The sequence below is a fragment of the Mesocricetus auratus genome, unplaced genomic scaffold, assembly GCF_017639785.1.
Source record: "Mesocricetus auratus isolate SY011 unplaced genomic scaffold, BCM_Maur_2.0 Super-Scaffold_100020, whole genome shotgun sequence".
Taxonomy (NCBI): Eukaryota; Metazoa; Chordata; class Mammalia; order Rodentia; family Cricetidae; genus Mesocricetus; species Mesocricetus auratus.
In genome coordinates, this window is record NW_024429201.1 from 5,885,623 (window position 1) to 5,904,195 (window position 18,573).

General features: G+C 41.2%; 1 long non-coding RNA gene across 2 annotated transcripts; it reads right to left on the minus strand.

Moving 5' to 3' along the window:
- Nucleotides 1-911: 911 nt before the first annotated feature.
- On the minus strand, nucleotides 912-16,966 carry LOC121133138. 2 transcript variants are annotated; one of them, XR_005869888.1, is made up of 4 exons: nucleotides 16,851-16,966; nucleotides 13,915-16,654; nucleotides 2,945-5,719; nucleotides 912-2,050 (listed from the first exon to the last, which is right to left on the minus strand). It is a non-coding gene; the product is annotated as an uncharacterized LOC121133138 (long non-coding RNA). The 2 variants fall into 2 exon arrangements; XR_005869887.1 differs by having other exon boundaries at nucleotides 13,915-16,966.
- Between the last annotated feature and the right edge of the window lie 1,607 nt (nucleotides 16,967-18,573).

Sequence of the window (18,573 nt, forward strand, 5' to 3'; positions counted from 1 at the left end):
CTTTCATGGCGTGACTGTTGAAACTGCTGGATTCACTTAGAACATCCACATAAATGTTCTCCTCTGTCTTCCCGCCAAACTTTCCTTGCCGGAGTATATCATCCACTTGGGTGGTGCCCCCCCCCCTCGTGATTTCAAGGTAGAGTAGATATATGAGAAGCTTGTTGCTTTAGGGAATTCAGTTACTCTCTTAGTTCTAAAATAAAACCTGGTGGATGTTTGTTAGGGCCTCAGTACTTAACTCTTCAAAGGAGGGAAGAAAGCTTAAATGTTATTTACATACCTGTAGCTGGCACAGGCAGAAATTTAGGCTTTTGGGATAAGCAGTAGTCTGGGGAATTCTGAGGAAGAGACAATCAAGGAAATTGCAGCCCTTTGGGCTCAAACAGAAGCATCAATTAGAGGAGGTTGAGAGGAGAGGAGTGTCTATTGTCCATACAAGGCTGGGGGGCTTCCTAAGTCATTTAGATGAGAGCAAAGTTGCGTTTGGAGAATGTGCAGAGTTCTTTCAGCAATGCTTAAGATATAGTGAGAGTGAGTACTGTCGAATATGTGATTATTAAGGATATTTCGATTTTTCATCTACTCAATACATTGTTAGAATCTAAAAATGCAACAAATGACATGGGGAATCTCTGAAAAACAATCACTGAATTCTTTCTCTCAGTGATAACCTAAAGCAATTGTTGTGTCTAATATACAATTGTCTAGAACCTCAAGACTATGAATTCTGGCTGCATAAAATATTTGTGCCTGATAGCAGTAGGGGTGTGTGTGTGTGAGAGAGAGAAAGGGGGAGGAAAGGAGGGAGGGATGGAGGGAGGGAGGGAGGGAAGGCCTCCTTTTCACCTCTTACTATGAGTTTTAAATCTGTATTTCAAAACCAGAAGAAGGAAACCCAGTCCTGAGGGTCTCATTCCTGGCATATTTATGCTGCAGGCAGATTGAGAGCGTAAAATAGACTTTTCACAAATGAAGAGACATCGTGCTTTTCAGTCCATGACAGGAAACTTCAGCTGTTGCCAAGGCAACTGCAGATTTCTGGCTCTTAGGCTGGCTGCCTGAGGAGTGTCTCAGGGCCCCAACCTTGTCTGCTGTCACTCACTGTCAGTCCCAGCACAAAGGCACTTGTAGTGAATTCACAGTCTATTAGCTTTCCAGAAACAATGAGACAATCCATGAATTATCTAGCAAAAACAAGCAGGGACTCTCAGGACCGAGTATACACACTACCTGTTATGGTTTGAATGTGTTTGTCTCCTCCAAAATTTATGTGTCAGCAACTTACATCCACAGTGCAACCGCTTCTTCAGGTGTAGTGCTTTAGAAGGTCTTTGGGTTCTGATCACTCTGCCTTCATTAATGAATTTAATGGGCCACATGGGGTTCTTTGTTCTTCTCCCATGTAAGAACAGCCTTCTGGAGGATGCAGCTACAAGGTGCCATATTGGAACCTGAGAGGAACAGTCCAATGGTGACTTCATCTTAGAACCCCTTCCCACCCCCCACCCCCATCTTCACAATCTGTGAAATAACTCTATTCTTTATAAATTACCCATATTCATATTCTGTGATGGGAAACACACAATATACTGTCATAATCAGCCATGAGTTTGTATGTACACAAGAAGATTTAATCAAAAAATGTAAATGATATATACCTAATGTAAATGAGCTAAAAATTATGGGCAAATTATCCACAATCAAACTCTTCATATGTAACCAAACACAATGATAATTTATGCACACATAAAGTTTTTCACAACAGCTGCTCCACAGTAGATGAATGGATAAATAAACTGTGGTATATCCAGACAATGTGATATTATTCAGGGGTCACAGTAAATGAGCTGGCTGGGGGTGTAACTCCGTTGAAAGAGTGCTTGCCTAGCATGTATAAAGTCTTGGCTTCAATTCCCAGAATAACATAAAACCTATTGTGCCTGAAATTTCAGCACTTTGGAGGTGGAGGCAAGAAGTTCTGAAGTTCATTGACATCCTTGACAACATATCCAACTTAAGCAAACCTGGGATCCATGAGACCTTGTCTCTGAAAAGAAAAAAAGAGGTATGAAGCATAAAAAGAAATTGGAATCTTAAAATTAAATCTTTAATGCATATTACTACACAATAGAAGTCCATCTGGAAAGCTATGTACTTTATGATATGTACTATATGTACTGTATGAGCTCAGCTTTCTGATATTCCAGACAAGGCAAGGCTATGGAGACCATAATATATTCAGTGGTTGCCAATTGCCAGAGCAGGAGGGAGAGAGAAGTAGACAGAGCACAGAAATTTTAGGGCAGCAAAATGATTCTGAATAATACTATACTGATGAGTACATGCCATTAAACATCTTTTCAAAGTCCATAGAATGAACACCACAAAGACCAATCTCTGTTGTAACCTGTGGACTTTGGATGACAAGGATTGGTCGGTGAGGGGTCATTGATTGAAACCAATGTATTCTGGTATAGGATCCTGATGATAGGAGAGGCTGTGTGTGTGTGGAGGAAGGAAGGGTATATGTGGTGACTCTGTGGTTTCTTCTCAGATTTGATCTGAATATTTGAATCGAAAACTTCTCTGAGAAATAAAGAATATTTTAAAATCATGATGTGAAAACTCAAGACAATACTATTTAAAGATAACTAATTGAATAATGTTAAAATGGTGGCTTCATGTCACTCACTATACATTTGTCTACCTCCAATGGAATGCACAACACCAACGGGGAATACTCACGGGACGGCTGGGCTTCGGGTGACACTAGTAATGGATAGATTGCTCTGTATGAGATCTTGACAGTAGAGAGGCGTGATTGGAACTCAGCTCTGAGGTGAACCTCAAACTCCTCTAAAAGCATTTTTAAGTCTATTTCTTTTTTATTTATATGTCTGTATGAATGTCTGTTTGTAGGTACGTGTATGTGTGTGGGTACCTGTAGAGGCTGGGAGTCATATCCCCTGGAGTTGGAGTTGGAATTGCAGCAAGTTGTGAGCCTCTTAATGTGGGTGCTGAGAGCTGAGCTCTGGTCCTGCGCAAGGGCAGCGAGCACTTTTAACATCTGGAGTCATCTCTTCAAGCCCATCCAAGCCTCACTTTGAAAAAATAAAAATAAAACTCTTGAGGCTTTGTAGAAGCAAGTTCGAAGGGCTGTCTTTACACAGGACTACTTGGGAAAGTTGCATTAGTCTGTGGTTCAGTGAGCAAAGAAACAGAGTGGCTATAAAATGACCCAAAGAGCATTCTGATACTGATAACAACCTCAGGCTGCTGCCTGGGTGAGAAAATAATTTGGGTTGTGCCAGCTGGGATGCTAGTAATGTTGGAGCTGACTGGGTTTCTTGTTTGCATTTGTAAATGAAATGTGGAAACACGCTGAGATTTGTAAAGGTTACCAAAGAGAATATGGCCTGAAGAAAGGTGGTGTTTTATATAACGATCTAATTAATGCAGGTATCTCTCCATCTAAGGCCCCCTACCTTGGGGCAGGAAACCTTACCTCCCCCGCAGTCTTCCCAGAGCCCAGACACTGGGGCATATTGCATAACCAGTGGAGGAGCACCTACAGCTACTGCTGTTTTGTTTTATGTCCTCCCCTTCTCTTTCCTAGTCTCTGGTTTTTGCAACTACTACTGTTGCCAGAGAACAGGAAAGATCAGTGTCAAATTGACTAGAAGTCCATTCTTTGACAAAACAGTCTTAAATCTTGGAATCCCAGCTATCCAAGCCCACATCCACATCTTGTTACTAGGGAGAGTTTTTTTCCCTGCCCAGATGACCAGTCCATTCCTGTGTCTCTGATCTTGAAAGATGAAGTATGATCTTTTTATTAAGTCCATGGTGAAAACAGTAAAATGCTTCCTTTAAAAGCTCTACTGCCTGGGTTCAAAGTTCAATTCTACCACTTATTAGCTGTGTGACCTTAACTAAATCATTTAGGATCTGTAAAAGAATAATATTAGTACTTAACTCATTGTGAGTTGTGGGAATTAAATGATGCAATCTCTGTAAAATGCTTGGGACGCTGTAATCTCTCTAAGATTGGCTTCTTACGCTATTGGCTAACTGACTTCCTCTAGTTTAATCTTAGGCATGTTTAGCTCATGACTTGATGTAATACACTTGGGAATGGGAAACACTGAGCCACATGACAAGGAACAATGTATTCACAAGAAACAGTGGTATTAAATTTCAATTTCATAACACAACTGAAAAAAACAAAGCTAGCAAATTTTTTAAGATAGTTGCACTGCCAAAATTCTACCAACTCACCAGAAATCCTGCCAGCACCAGCACCTGCTCCAGGAACTCTGTTGTCCTGGGCATGTTTATTCTAAGAGACCAGGGTATTCTAAGGGACAAAAATCTGTTCTCTCATTTAAAAACATGATAATGCTGGTGATAAATCTTATTATACTAAGGATGAGAAAACTTAGTTTCTCTTGGTTCCTCCTTGTTTTTTATCCACAGGAGAAGGTTTTACCCTCTACCACTTTCCTGTATGCACTCTTGGGGTCAAGGCTGTGTCTGGACACACTTGTGAACTGGCTTTGGGTCTAACAGACCCTCAGTGGGAATTGTAACTTTCCCATTTCTTCCAATATGCTTTGCTCATCAGTCAAAGAAACAGGTTCTTTTGGATTATTATCCATGGGTTTTGGGGTAGAGGTGGATTGATGTGGATTTGAGTGGCATCTATGATGGCCTATGAAGCTTTCATCTTTATTACGGTATTAGGTGCTTTATTGAGCTCCATGCTACTGGTGAGATACTCTTGCTTTAAAAATACTGTGTTATACTAAACATTGTGGAATAATAGCTTGTAATTTGAAATTGATTAATGCTTACATAGAAATCTTTAGCAAGGCATAAGACAACGCTTTGCCACACTTCAAAGAAAGATGTTTATGGAAGAAGTGGTGGCACATGCCTTTAGTCCCAGCACTCAGGAGGGAAAGGCAGGTGGATCTCTGTGAGTTGGAGGCCAACCTGTTCTACAAAGCGAGTTCCAGGATAGCCAAGGCTATATAGACAAACCCTGTCTCAAAAAAAAAAAAAGAAAAAAAAGAAAAGAAAAGAAAAAGAAAGATGCTTATGAACACATATAAAATTACCTCTCTTCTCTTAAAGCAATACCTAAGGGAACGTACTGTTTTGACAGATACCTATGCATCCTTTCTGTTTAATAAGGTAGCCAGTAGCTACATGTGGATTACTGAGTACTTGGGAAATATGGGTCAGAAACTCAAATCTAAATTTATTTGATTTGAACACATTTAAATTTTAACAGCTACATGTTGAGAATGGCTATCATATAGAATAGGGCAAGTTTAAAAACATAATGAAAAGTCACTTAAGCTCTCCAAATCTCGCTTTCCCAATCTACTAAATGTTTGAATTAGACCATTGAGTTGTCAATTTTAGCTGTATAGTGAAATCACTCAGGGACCATTGGAAAACACTGACTTAGGCCCATCAGCCCAATATTATTTATTTGGTTTGCAGATTTGGCATTGATATTTTTATGACCTTACTGATTTATTTATTTTGTATGTGTGGAGATAGGTGCATTCGTGCCACAGAATGTGTTGGTGAGATGGAGGACAACTTTTGGGAATTGAGTCTCTCCTTATTCCATATGGCTCCTGAAGACCAAACAAGTAGTCAGGCCTGATGGCAAGGCCTTTTCCTGCTGAACCACCTTGTCAATCTGAAATAGATACATTTTTAAATCTTTTTTTATTAATTTACTTTTTACATTCCAATCTCAGTTCCCCCTCCCTCCTCTCTTCCTGGTGCCCCTACTCCCCCCCTCCTCCCATCTGCTCCACACAGAGGGTAAGGCCTCCCCTAGGAAGTCCACTAAGTGAAATAGATAGTTTTAAGGCTACAGATAATAGTACAGTCAAGGTTGGGAGCTATTACTGGACTAAATTCTCTCCTAGTTTATATTTCCTTGTGACTTATGCTAAATTTAAATTAAATAAAGTACTTGTTATTTAATCTTGTTGTAATAGAAAATTACATATGGGTAAAAAAAAATTATAGAAGTTCCCTGAAACACACTTGAAGCAATTATTTGGAAACATTATTCTAGGTTGAGCTGATATAGTCCTCTTTGGAGTTTTTCCAGATTGTTATAAATCACAAGGTTAAACTAGAAACAATGAAAAGGCTGTGTGTGTGTGTGTGTGTGTGTGTGTGTGTGTGTGTGTGTGTGTGTGTGTGTGTACGTACTTGTTTTGGAATCTGATTACAGCCTTTTATCAAAGTTTGGCCATCTGCCCACTAACCCGCATGGGGTGACCTCACTGAGTAACCCAAGCTGTAAATTTATGGAGCTCTCCGTGGGAGGTCCTTGGACAGCCCATTTGGACATTTGGAGCAACACACTATTGCTGAGTTTGTATCTTCCCTGGGATTAGAAAAATAAAGTTTCTGGCCAAGGCATTTTATCTCAAAGCTACCACAGAAATGGTTCCAGGGAGTATCAGAACATTTGTTCTAGGACTTTTAGGGTCTCAAGCAAATGTGTATTTCTTTTAGGTACGAATGACACAGGGTGAATGAAATTGTTTTTGTTTGGTTTCTAAAAATATATTTGATTTTTAAAAGTTAGTTTGATTAATCACAGGGTATATATTTGGGTTTTTGTTTGTTTGTTTGTTTTTTGTGAACCTTGACTAATTGTACTATTTCCATGGGAGAACAAAGGAACTATGCATCCACACTGCTGGAGATCATGAAGAAGACATTGTGGGCTATCACTTTACATGTTGTAATTACCATCACACACAGAGAGTCATAACTCAATGCCATGCTTTGTAGTACATCTTATGTGACAGATGATTTCACAAGCAAGTAAATCTCACTAAGAAAATGCTGATGTCTGTTCACAAGAAGAAATGAGAGTCTGTTGTGGGACTTTTACTGTGGAGATAGAAAGAAGGCATAGTTACCTGATACAGGGTAGCAAAAAGCCAGAGAAGTGATTCCATCCAAGTCCAGCTTAGAGAGCCAATGGATTTATTGAGGTTATTTTCTGGAATGGGTGACTGATTGAATGCTCCCACTCTAACAAGGGTGATGACCCATAAAGGCTTCATCCATGAGTCCTATTCCCCCAAGTCAGCTTTCCACCTTACATATTCCAGTGGAGTTAGAATGGAGTAGGGTTCTGGTGATAGCCTCTTCCTTTTATGAGAGCATGTTAACAGTCTCACTGCTTTTACTATAACCTAGCTCTCACTGTATCACTTTGCTTATCTTGTTGCCATGACTTCATGCTCTGTGATAGCCAGTGTCACTAGCCAGGAGGAAAGAGCTCTATTACAACAACCTGTACCTCACACAAATCACTTCCAAGATGGCTGCAGATATAAATGTGAAAGGTAGAACTTTTAGACATATTTGCTATCTCTTAAGTCGTTGAAATAACATAAAAAACACAAATAGGAAAGCCTAAATTTTGCCTACACAAAACTAAAAACTTTTATGTATTAAAATAGCAAAAATAAAGAGAAAGTATAGACTCGGAAAATATATTCCCAAACCACAGTTAATAAAAAACATGAGGACTCTTACAAAACAATAAGACCAAAAGATAAAAACCCAAACACTGCTAAACAGCTCTTCACAGAAGATATCTATTTTTCACCAAGCATATAAAAAGATGCCCAGCGTCTCTAGTAAACAGGCAAATAAAATTTAAAAATAATATAACATTCAAACTCAAAAGGTTATCAGAAAGTATAAAAACAAGTACAACGCATTGGCAAGACAATGGACGAATGGAAACACTCAAACACTGTTAATGGACGTGCAACTGGCATAACCACTTCAAAGGCAGCTTGACAGCATGCAGGCAGGCTGGAGATCTCCTTAGCCTACAGTCTAGCCATATTATTTTAGCATGAATCCTAGGTAAGGCTTTGTACATGCTTGAAAGTTGATATTTATAAAAGTAGCCATTGAATTGTTCCTTCTAAAAATGAAATACTGAAAATCATTCTGCAATCAATTGGAAAAATGGTAAGCAAGCTTTGGTACTGTCTTACAGGTCAAAGAATTGGAACTGGCTGTGTCAATATCGCTATGCCTCAACATAGTGATGAGTGAAAAGTAAATTAGGGTGATAAGCACTGTGTTATTTATGTCAATCTTAAAATGGGCAATGTAGATAGTGTATCACTATCTACAGGGGCTTCTTTCTCATTTGAAGAAAAGGCACGATGTTCCTGGTTATTTTAGCTTTGGGAGAGGAACATGGGATTGGGGTGCACAGAGGCTACAGTTCATCTGAAACAATTTCTCAAGCAGTGTGACTCCACAGGTAATCATTAAATGGAGATTTTAGATGCTCAAAATGTTTTGCCAAGAAGCAAAAGGCTTCTTGACTGGTCCCCAAAGAATACCTAATGATAAGATTGGGGGGATTAAGAACAGGAAACCACAAACTCTAGGAACTCTATAAATTTTACTGGACAATATAACATAGTGATTGAGTTTTCATGTCTGGTGGATATGAGTCCCAGTTCCAAACTCAGCTGCACAGGAAACTCTAATATTCACATATTTCCTAAGTCCCATTCTGGCCGCAGTCCATGGTGAGGAAGAACGAGGAAGTTTTGGGTGCCGTGTGTCCTGGAAATCCCACCTGGCTCCTCTCTCTTCACTGACCTGATGTTACTGATCCCTTACCATGTGCCCTTCCACCTGGATGGGTCTCTACACTCTGTCCCTGCTGTCCTGTGGATCAGAAATCCTGTGGCAATATAAGCTTGCCCTATACTAGCCACACAGAGATGGGGCAGGAAGCATTAGTTCCTTTTTCAAAAACATTACTTTCTTATAAATATCTTTTCCCTATGGTGGTTTGAAACTAGACAGGAAATGGACATATAGGAGGTGTATGGGCAGGGGTGGAGGTGGGGGAGAGGTAGCTGCTTAGGTAAATCTGGCCAGAGTGGGAGTTATATGACCAATCGTTTTAAAAAGCACTTACTTCACTTTGACCTGAAATTCTCCGTGTAGACCAGGTTAACCTCCAACTCACAGAGAATCTGCCTATCTCTGCTGCAGAACACTGGGTTTAAAGGTGTTGTGTATCACTGTGCCAGGCCATAGTAAAATACTTACTTTAAAAAGAAAGAGCCCATCCTCTTGAGAGAACAAGGCAAGAAGATTGAAAACTCAAGGTCTGCCTGAGCCAATCAAGACAACTCAATGAGATCAAGTCTTAAAACGTAAGAGGTCTGGGGATATAAGCACAGTTGCTTAGCATGTATGAGGACCTAGATTCGGTCCTCAGTGGAGGGAAGGGAGTAGGGAAGGAAGGAGAGGAAAGAAGGAAGGAAGGAGGGAGACAGGGAAGGTGAACTGATTAAAATATTGCATTTCAAGGATTGGCAAGATGGCTCAGTGGGTAAAAGAAGATGAAGGCATTTGCCACCAAGCCAGATGATTTGAGTTTATCCCAGGACCTACACGGTAGAAAGAGAATGGACTCCCATGTCATGTGCATATGTCTCTCACACATGTGTGATGACCCGCACTTGCTCCCACACACAACAGATACAAATAAATGTAAATTCTAAAAAAAAATGTAAAATTTGAGAAAGTTTGTGGCTGTCGGGCAAATATGTGAGCTAAATAATAAATGTTTTGGGAAGTAGATGCCTAAAGAGTTTTCAGAGTTAAGCTTGTAACTTCCACTAAAGAAGGAATCCAGGACCTCATGCATGCTAGGCAAGTTTTCTACCACTGAGCTGTATCTTTAGCCCTCTTTTTACTTTTTACTTGAAGACTGGGTCTCATTAAGTTGTCTAGAATTTAGAAGTCCCCTTTCAGTCAGAGGTAAGATGTGGTATCTCTGTGCACATAGACCTACATAATGATGAGTGGTATCTGAGGTCTAGAGAGTTCTATTTCTTACTAGGTCTCAACTTGGCTATTCCAGAGGGACACCTAACTCAAAAGGCAGAACCAGGTTTGCCTTGAGGAGTCTGGGATATGTTCAGGAAACCATTGGTACTACTGATCCTATCTAAGTCCCGATAGCTGCAAATTTTATGACAGAAAGTAATTGTTTCTATTTTGTTTTTTGTTTTGGCTTTTCAAGACAGCACATGGTGGCTATTTTTGGTTGGCAATTTGACTATATCTGAAATGAACTACCGTCCATAAATGGAGGGCACACTTGTGATCCAGATCTTGAGGTTGGATGACACATAACTTTAATCCCTATCTTGAAGCAGGAAGCCACTGCTTTAATCTGGGCCACACCTTCTGCTGGAAAGTCTATATAAGGACACGGAAGAAGGAAGGGGTCACTCATTCTCCATCTGCTTGCCCTCACCTTGTCAGTATATCCATTCCTTCACTGGCATTGGAGCCTACTTCTTCAGGATTCCAGCATATACAGAAAGCCAGTTGAGACATCCAGCCTCGTGGGACTGAACAACTACTAAATTATTGGATTTCCCATTCACAGTTAGCAATTGTTGGACTGCAGCCTCTAAGTCATTTCCAATAAATAATCTCTCTCTCTCTCTCTCTCCCCCTCTCTCTCTTTTCCTCCCTCCCTCCCTCCCATCATACCCTGTCTCTAGAGATAAAGAGAGAGAGAGAGAGAGAGAGAGAGAGAGGGAGAGAGAGAGATTCATTCTGTAAGTTTTGTGATTCTAGAGAACCATGACTAATGCACAGTGTTTCTCTGTGTAGCCCTGGAACTTGCTCTGTAGTCCAAGGTGGCCTTGAACTAGAAATCTACCTTCCTCTGCCTTCTGAGTGCTGGGACTAAAAGTGTGTGCCACTACTCCCAGCTTGAGACTAATGTTTTAAACTTCATGATCAGAGAGTTATCATTGAAGACAAGTGCCTGGAGTTGGGGTAACAGTGACTGAAACATGTTCCTAGTCAACAGCTACTGTCTCCAGACCAGCAGCTCTTGGGAAATTGGTGATGTTAGAATTCTCCTGTACCTCAGACCTCTAAATTAGAATCTCCCAAGGGAAGGCTCTGAGTGCTAACATTTAAGAACCTCTAACAGGGCAGTGAAACAAATGACTTAGATTTGGTTAAACACCTTATCCAAACTCACTGGAGGTCAAGTTGATAGATGAGACTTAGGTTTAGGACTCAAGGAGAAGGTTAAAAAAATCATGGAACTTGCATCAAATGATGGTCAATGGGGACCAGGAAAGCTATGTATGGTTTGAAGATGGTTTGCCCCCTCTGAAACTCAGGTTGAAATCTAGTTCCCATCATGATGTATTAAAACCAAATGGGATTTTGAAGAGGTGTTTGTGGAGCCTTGAGAAACAGCTCAATGGTAAAGAGTATATACTGGTCTCACAAAGGACCAGGGTTTGGTCCCTAGCATCTAAGTCAGGTGTCTCACAATTGCCTGTAACTGCAGCTCCAGGGTATCCCAACACTCTCTTCTGGCTTCCATGAGCACAATTATGTGCACCCCCACATATGTGCACATAATTAAAAAACAAATAAATACACAAATTTAAAAAAAGAAGTGACTTAAGTTTCTGCTTCCACGATTGGACTAATCTATTCATACAATTAGTGAATTAATGAATCTACAAGTTAATACATTATCTTAGTAGTAAGTCAATATAAAAGCCAGTATAACTAAATCCTTCACGTTTCCTGTCTTTCCACGAAACACCCACAATGTTGTAGGTCTTATCCAGTAAGAATGTCATCACCATGGCCAATGAGATGGCTCAGTAGGTGGAGGAGCTTGCAGCCAAGCCTGTTAATCTGGGACTCAAACCCTAGGACACACATAGCAGAAGGGGAGAACTGACTTCCACAAGTTGTCCTCTGATCTCCACACATGTCCCGTGGTGCATCCACCCCATGAGTATTATAAATAAATATAAAAGAAAATTAAAAATAATGTCATCTCCAGGGACAGTCCCTCAAGACTGGTCATGAAGTAGAAGCCAAAATACACTCCTCCCATTTTTAAAAAATAATTTACCCAATCAGTGGTACTGAATACAGCAACAGAAAAATGGGCCAAGGCTATGTGGAAAATGCACCTGATCTCTTTGACTCTTCATTGGAACAGTAAACAATGGGTCAGTGTTGCTAAGCAACAAAGCACTGACAAACTATTGTGGGGCAGGCATGTAAGAAAGGATACAAGCTCCAAGGGTCTGCAGGAGTAACAAACAGGCAAGTGCCATCACCACTGTAGATCGTTAGATGTCATTGGATGCATTAGATCCTGAGGAAAGCAGAAGGATGGGGATGGGAGTGGCAGGAGAAACGTTGAGGGCTGAGACACAGGTAAGAAGGAGGCTGGGAAAGGAGTAGAGTCACACACAGTGTCCATTAGGCTTTTATTACTGTTAAAGCTGTTAGAGTAAATGGCTGGTATGAGGCATGAAATTGCGGGGTTCCAAAATACAGCACGAATTTTGATGACAGGAATTCTGCCAGCAGCACCTTCCAAGTTTTTCTGCCATTTGTCTACCTACAAAGCAAGCCTGGGGCCAGAAGGGGGTGTTTTACACCTTCAAACCAAGTATACACTTTGCCGTGTAACTTGGACTATTCTGGAAAGGTGTGTGTGTGTGTGTGTGTGTGTGTGTGTGTGTGTGTGTGTGTGAGAGAGAGAGAGAGAGAGAGAGAGAGAGAGAGAGAGAGAGAGAGAGAGAGAGAGATAAGGTTATATGTGGGTACACATAGATGTAGGAGGAGTTGTAAGAGGTGTGCAGACTGAGGTCAATGTCAATCATCTTCCTTAGTCTCCACTTTTCTTTGCTATTTTCTTCTTTGAGACAGGGCCTTCACTAAACTGGCATCTCACTGACTGGTTAAACTGGCTAGTTAGGGAGCTTCAGGGATGCTCCTGGCTCTGCCTCCCCAGCACTGGGATTATAGGTGTGCACCACTATGCCCAGCTTCTTACATGGGCCCTAGGGATCCAAACTCATGCCCTTATACTTGAATGGCAAGCACATTAGCAAATGGACTGTCTTTCCAGGCTCTAAAAAGAAGTATTTCAACTGTTTTATTTGCATATATGTATATATTATTATTACTATATTGTCGGACTTTAATATTGTGTGTAGGGATATTTTCTTTATGGAGTTCATATGTGCAGTAGAATGCAATTCCACAGGGTAACAGTGATGGTACATGCCTGTAATCTCAGCACTTGGAGTAGAGATACAAGTTCAAGGCCAACCTCTGCTAGATAGTGAGTTGGAAGTCATCATAGACACTGTTGTAAAAGCCACCACCACCATCACAAAAGAATACAACATTTTGGGACTAACATATAATACAGTTGACTGTCAAGCACTCAATACTTTCATAGAATTGCCTTAAATGTTACAGCTACTCATATAGACTGAGAATAGTGTTTCCACAAATCAGTAAAACTTAGACAAAACAACAAGGCATATACTGCAATTGCATCAATGTATGTGGCAATTGAGTTTGATGGGAATGTCAGTGAACAATAATGCTCTACATACGCAAGTGTTCATTCCCTCGCTGCCTCCCCTATGCCTAGATAATTATAAACAGGTTTTTGGCAACATAAATGGTCTTGGGATGTTAAAGTTCCTTAGGGGTTATTCTCTGTTGCTTGGGGTCATCTCTTCCTTCACAGGCTGACAAGTATCCCTGGTCCTTGATCCACAGTTCAAGATCCACCTTCTCCCCCAGTTTCCAAGATGCTGTCCAGAAGCCAGAACCATCCTCCCCACACACCTTGAGCACCACTATTCTTGAATCTAGGTAGATTTCCCATTTTCTTTTGCAAACCTGGCTTGCAGCTGGCTGCTAAAAGAGGAAACAGCTGGAACTCATTTAGCACAAAAGTCCTTGACTGACAATTTTACCTCTGTTTTCCTTTCAGGAATGATTTACCTGTTGTCAGAATAAATGGCTGGTGTCAGGGAGAAAATTGTGGGGTTCTAAAATACAGCACGAATTTTTGATGACAGGAATTCTGCCAGCAGCACCTTCCACGTTCTCCTGCCATCTGGTGTACCTACAAAGTAAACATACGGGGCCAGGAGCGGGTGTTTTGCACCTTTAAACCAAGAGTGCTGGTGGAGGGCTACCATCTGGATAGCACCAGGAAGTCCATGGACTTACCTAGTTCTAGGAAGAAGGCCAGGACCTAAGCTAAGTCACCGGGTTGGATTGAGGAAAGCGAAACTCCTAACTGTGCTCATAGAAATGCTCACAAAGGGTCATGGGAAACAGCAAATCCAATGAGCATATGCAAGAGGGGAGTATTATTTACAAAGGTGTGAACAAGGAGCAAGGAGCGGGAAACCACATGGATAGTGTGGAACTCTGAGGGTGCGTGCAGCCTCTGCGTCTGAAGGGACCAAGACAAGAATTTCAGGGAACTGAAAACAAACGCTCCTTCAGGGCAGTGGTCCTTGGAGGGCTCCCTCTGTGGAGGTGTGGGGTCAGTCTTGGGTTCCCCATTTTGGCTAGGCTGGCTGGCCGGCAAGCTCTGGGTCTCCTCCTGTATCTGTCTCCACCACGGTCAGCTTTGTTTGTGGGCACTGGGGATCAAACCCAGGTCTTTGGGCTTACACAGAAGCGCTTCACTAGCTCAGCTATTTCCCCAGCCTTACAATCTGCTTTGCAAAGTGAAATGGAGCAGGCTGGGTTTGCGACCACAGGATAAGAAGATCAGAGGTGGAGCTGGCAGGAAATAGTTCTAGAAAATTACCGTTTAGTCTCAGCTTCCTACTAATGCTGTGTTCTTAATAATTGATGACAACCTGCTGCAGAAGGAAGAGCACAGATTTTGGAGCCAGACCTGTTGGAAAATTGGTTCTCCATGGCAAGGAGGATGGAAACCTGGCCCAATTGCAGAAAATTGAGGAGCCGGCCTTATATTGTTACAAAGACTAACGGGATTGCAAGTAAGAAATGGCACTGTGGGTGTCAGGCTAATGTTAAACTAGGGTTCTCAGAGCAGCTATGTCAGCATTTCCTATGAACTTGTAAAGGAATACAGATCTCTGAGAGATGGGATCCAGCACTGGACATGTTCAACTTTGAGAACCACGTTCGTTACACCTGGGGTGATCTTCTGGAGAACGGAGAGAGTTACAGTAGATTTTTCCCTCCCAGTTCTCCTGTCTGGAAGAAGGAGGAGAGAGGCACACCGATGTTGTTTCTCAGTGCTCATTCTGACTTGTCACTACTCTTGTAGATTATCCTAGTCACACCAAGTAGATTCTCCAGTCACACACATGCTGTCTATGTGATAAACTCTGGAGGAGATAAAAAAATAATTGTCTTCTACTTTCTTATCTAGGTAACAGTTCTAATTCTGAGGTCAAGTATTGATACCATTTGTGTCCATATCCAAGCCTCCCCCAGTTAGCTTTTTCAATAACAGAAAAGTTAAGATTTTTATTTCTTTGCTTCATTCTTGCATTGCAGCTGCTTTTCAATGGGCTCTGGTAAGAGAGACATTTAACCCTGTGATACCCTCCAAAATTATTCCCTAATAATCTCAACTTCAGGTATTCACTCCATCCCCATTTTTTATGATTTCATCTGTATGACTGATACAATATTGCAGATGTAACACTATGCAGCTTCTGAGATCAGATTATAAGGATGTTATGTGTTCTCTCTCTCTCTCTCTCTCTCTCTCTCTCTCTCTCTCTCTCTCTCTCTCTCTCTCTCCCTGCTGTGTACTCTGTGTTCCTATATGGAAGTCATTTTGCCAACAGCCCTTTAAGACTAAAAATGGAACCTTCAGCCCCACTCAGCCCTGGCTTATAGTTGACTGAAGCCTCATAAGAGACCCTGAGCCCAAAAATCTCAACCAAGCTATTCCTAGATTCCTGTTCCTCTGGAATTGTGTGAGATAATAAGTGTTCATTATTCTAATAGACCAGATTTTGGGGTGCTTTGTAATATTGCAATAGACAACCATAAGGATTAGGTAAAATGTAGTCATGAATTTGGAACTAGGCAAAGGAGGCAGCTGGGGAGAATTTAAGGGCCATAGTCATGTTCTGGTGGAGGTTTAAAATAAAGTGAGAAAAACTGTGTTGGAAACAGGTCTTTGAATCCTGTGAGGTAGAGCCAGAGATCTTAAAGCATCGTCGTCGTCGTGTGTAGTGATGTGCAGAGCAGAGCATGTAAATAAAGAACTGGGTGATCCAGCTAAGGAGATTTCGAGACAGCCTGTTGAAGGAACCATCTGGCTCCCTTTAGCCCTTTATAAAATGCAAGAGGAGAGAGATAAGCTGAGGAAAGAATTGCTAACTAGAGAGGAGTTAGGACTTGAAGAGTCTCAGCTTCTAGAGATAGCAAACCATTTAAAAATTCCTTAAAAGTAAAGGTCAAATCTAGGGCACTGTCATGGAAACATGGCCCAAAGTTGAAGCTGAGGGAACAACTATAAATTCTTTGCTATGATCTCAAAACCATCAAAAGTAATGCCTAAAGAGTGCCACTTTAACCACACAAAAGACTATTGTATTAGCTTTGCATTACTACAGAGAAATAGTCAAGGCAGCTAACTTATAAAAAGAAAAATGATATATTTAGCTTACAGTTTTGAAGGCGCAAATTCCAAATAGGGTAGGGACGGCAGGCTCAGCAAGGCTCATTGACTGCTTCACTTCATGGCAGTTGGCAATGGTGGGAGAATGTTAGGAACAGACAGATAATTGGATGTCCACAGAATAGAAACAAGGAAGCCTCCAATGAGCTAAAGATCTTTAGCCTCATAAAGTTTCTACTACCTACTAATACCACCATCCACCACCACCCTGAGTACTAAGCCTTTACTATACAAATCTTGGTTGGAGACTCACCATTCAGACCTAGGAGCCCCTTTGTCCACTCCTGCTGACGAGTCCATATGTTCCTGAGAAGGGGAGTGTGGATTCAGGAAAGAAATAGACAAGAAACAGGAGATAGGGCAGTGGTGGTGCCCACCTTTAATCCCAGCACTTGGGAAGCAGAGGCAGGCAGATCTCTGTGAGTTCAAGGCCAGCCTGGTCTACAAAGCTGGTTCTAGGACAGCTAAAGCTGTTACACAGAGAAACCCTGTCTCAAAAAAGAAAAGAAAAGAAAAATAGAGTTGGAAGGGCATCCAGTGAATACTGGGATCTGCCCCAAGTTTATTACTCAAAGTTCTTATATACCTCAATCAAAAGGGGGAAGGCAAAATACTTCCTTACCATAATACAAAGAACAAACAAATGTAATTACTTTCTTAATACCCAAAACATGAAGCAACCACACCCTAAACTAAATATCCTGTTGCTTAGGTAAAACACCCATTAGCCACACCTTAGGCCAAACACCCTGCTGTTTAACCTTGAAGGAGCAAAAATAGACTCGGACTTTCTGACCTTAAGTTAAGATGGGATGGAGCCACTTCTATGGACCTCCATACCCTTTAATGTTTTTAAGGCTATGATTCATAGATCCTCTCAAAATAGGGGCTATAAGAAGACTAAGAATATTTCACAGAATCATGAATCACAAGAAAGTGATTAAATATCTTGCAGACATGTATGTGTGACTTTTGTCTAATGGAATCCATCAGATACAACTCACAGGCGATTCACAAGAGCTTAAAAAACATTTTAAATGAAAAGCATTTAAAAATCATCAAATAGCTTTCTAGTAAGGACTCAAAGGGATAGAGACAGGCAAAAGGACTTTGTACCTATCCTGTCCCTATTGAACCAAAAGCTGAGAAACAATTTTCTGTGTCCATATACTAAATTTCGAGAGAAAGGGAGGATAACTTGGAAGGTATAGTCAGGAGGCATGGGATAATCCAGGACAGGACTGAGTCTGAAGGCAATTCAGCATATCCTGGTAGGCTGAGAGCTGCTCCACGAACTTCTGTGTACCTCTAGTTTATGTCCTTTGGAATACTAACATATGGGATGTTTAACCTGTTCCTGGTCTGATACTATATAGTGTATGTATGTTTCTTTTTCCAGTTTTGTTGTTGCTGTTTTTTTTTAATTGATGGGAACTGTTCTTGTGATGGTTCCTTTGGGTTGTCCATGTGACAGTGCCTAGAATCACCTAGTGACGAACTTGTGGGCACATCTGTGAAGGAGTTTACCCTAAATGTGGGAGGTACCATTCCATGGGCTGGGATTCTAGACTAAATAAGATGGGGGTGCTCAGCTGAACACCAGGGTTCATTGCTCTCCTCCCTTGCAGTGTGGCTAGCTGCCTCCCAGCATACCACCATATCCCCACCACAATGAATCAATGTAAGTCATTTCTTTATGTTGGTTTTATCAGGTATTTGCCACAGCGATGAAAAAAATGACTAGTATCCTACTCAAGGAACTGTGTCTGAGGAATCCTGTGTGTAACCGGACATAATTAAAATGACAAGACTCTGATGCTTGAGCTGATGCTGTTATAAAATAGGAATCTTAGCAGTATTAGAGTGCAGTGAATGCATTTTATACGTGGGAGAGACACAGGTCCTAGAGCCCCCAAGGGTACACTCTGGCTGCCAGTCTATAACATGTCCTTCTCCTGTCCTTACACACTGGTGTT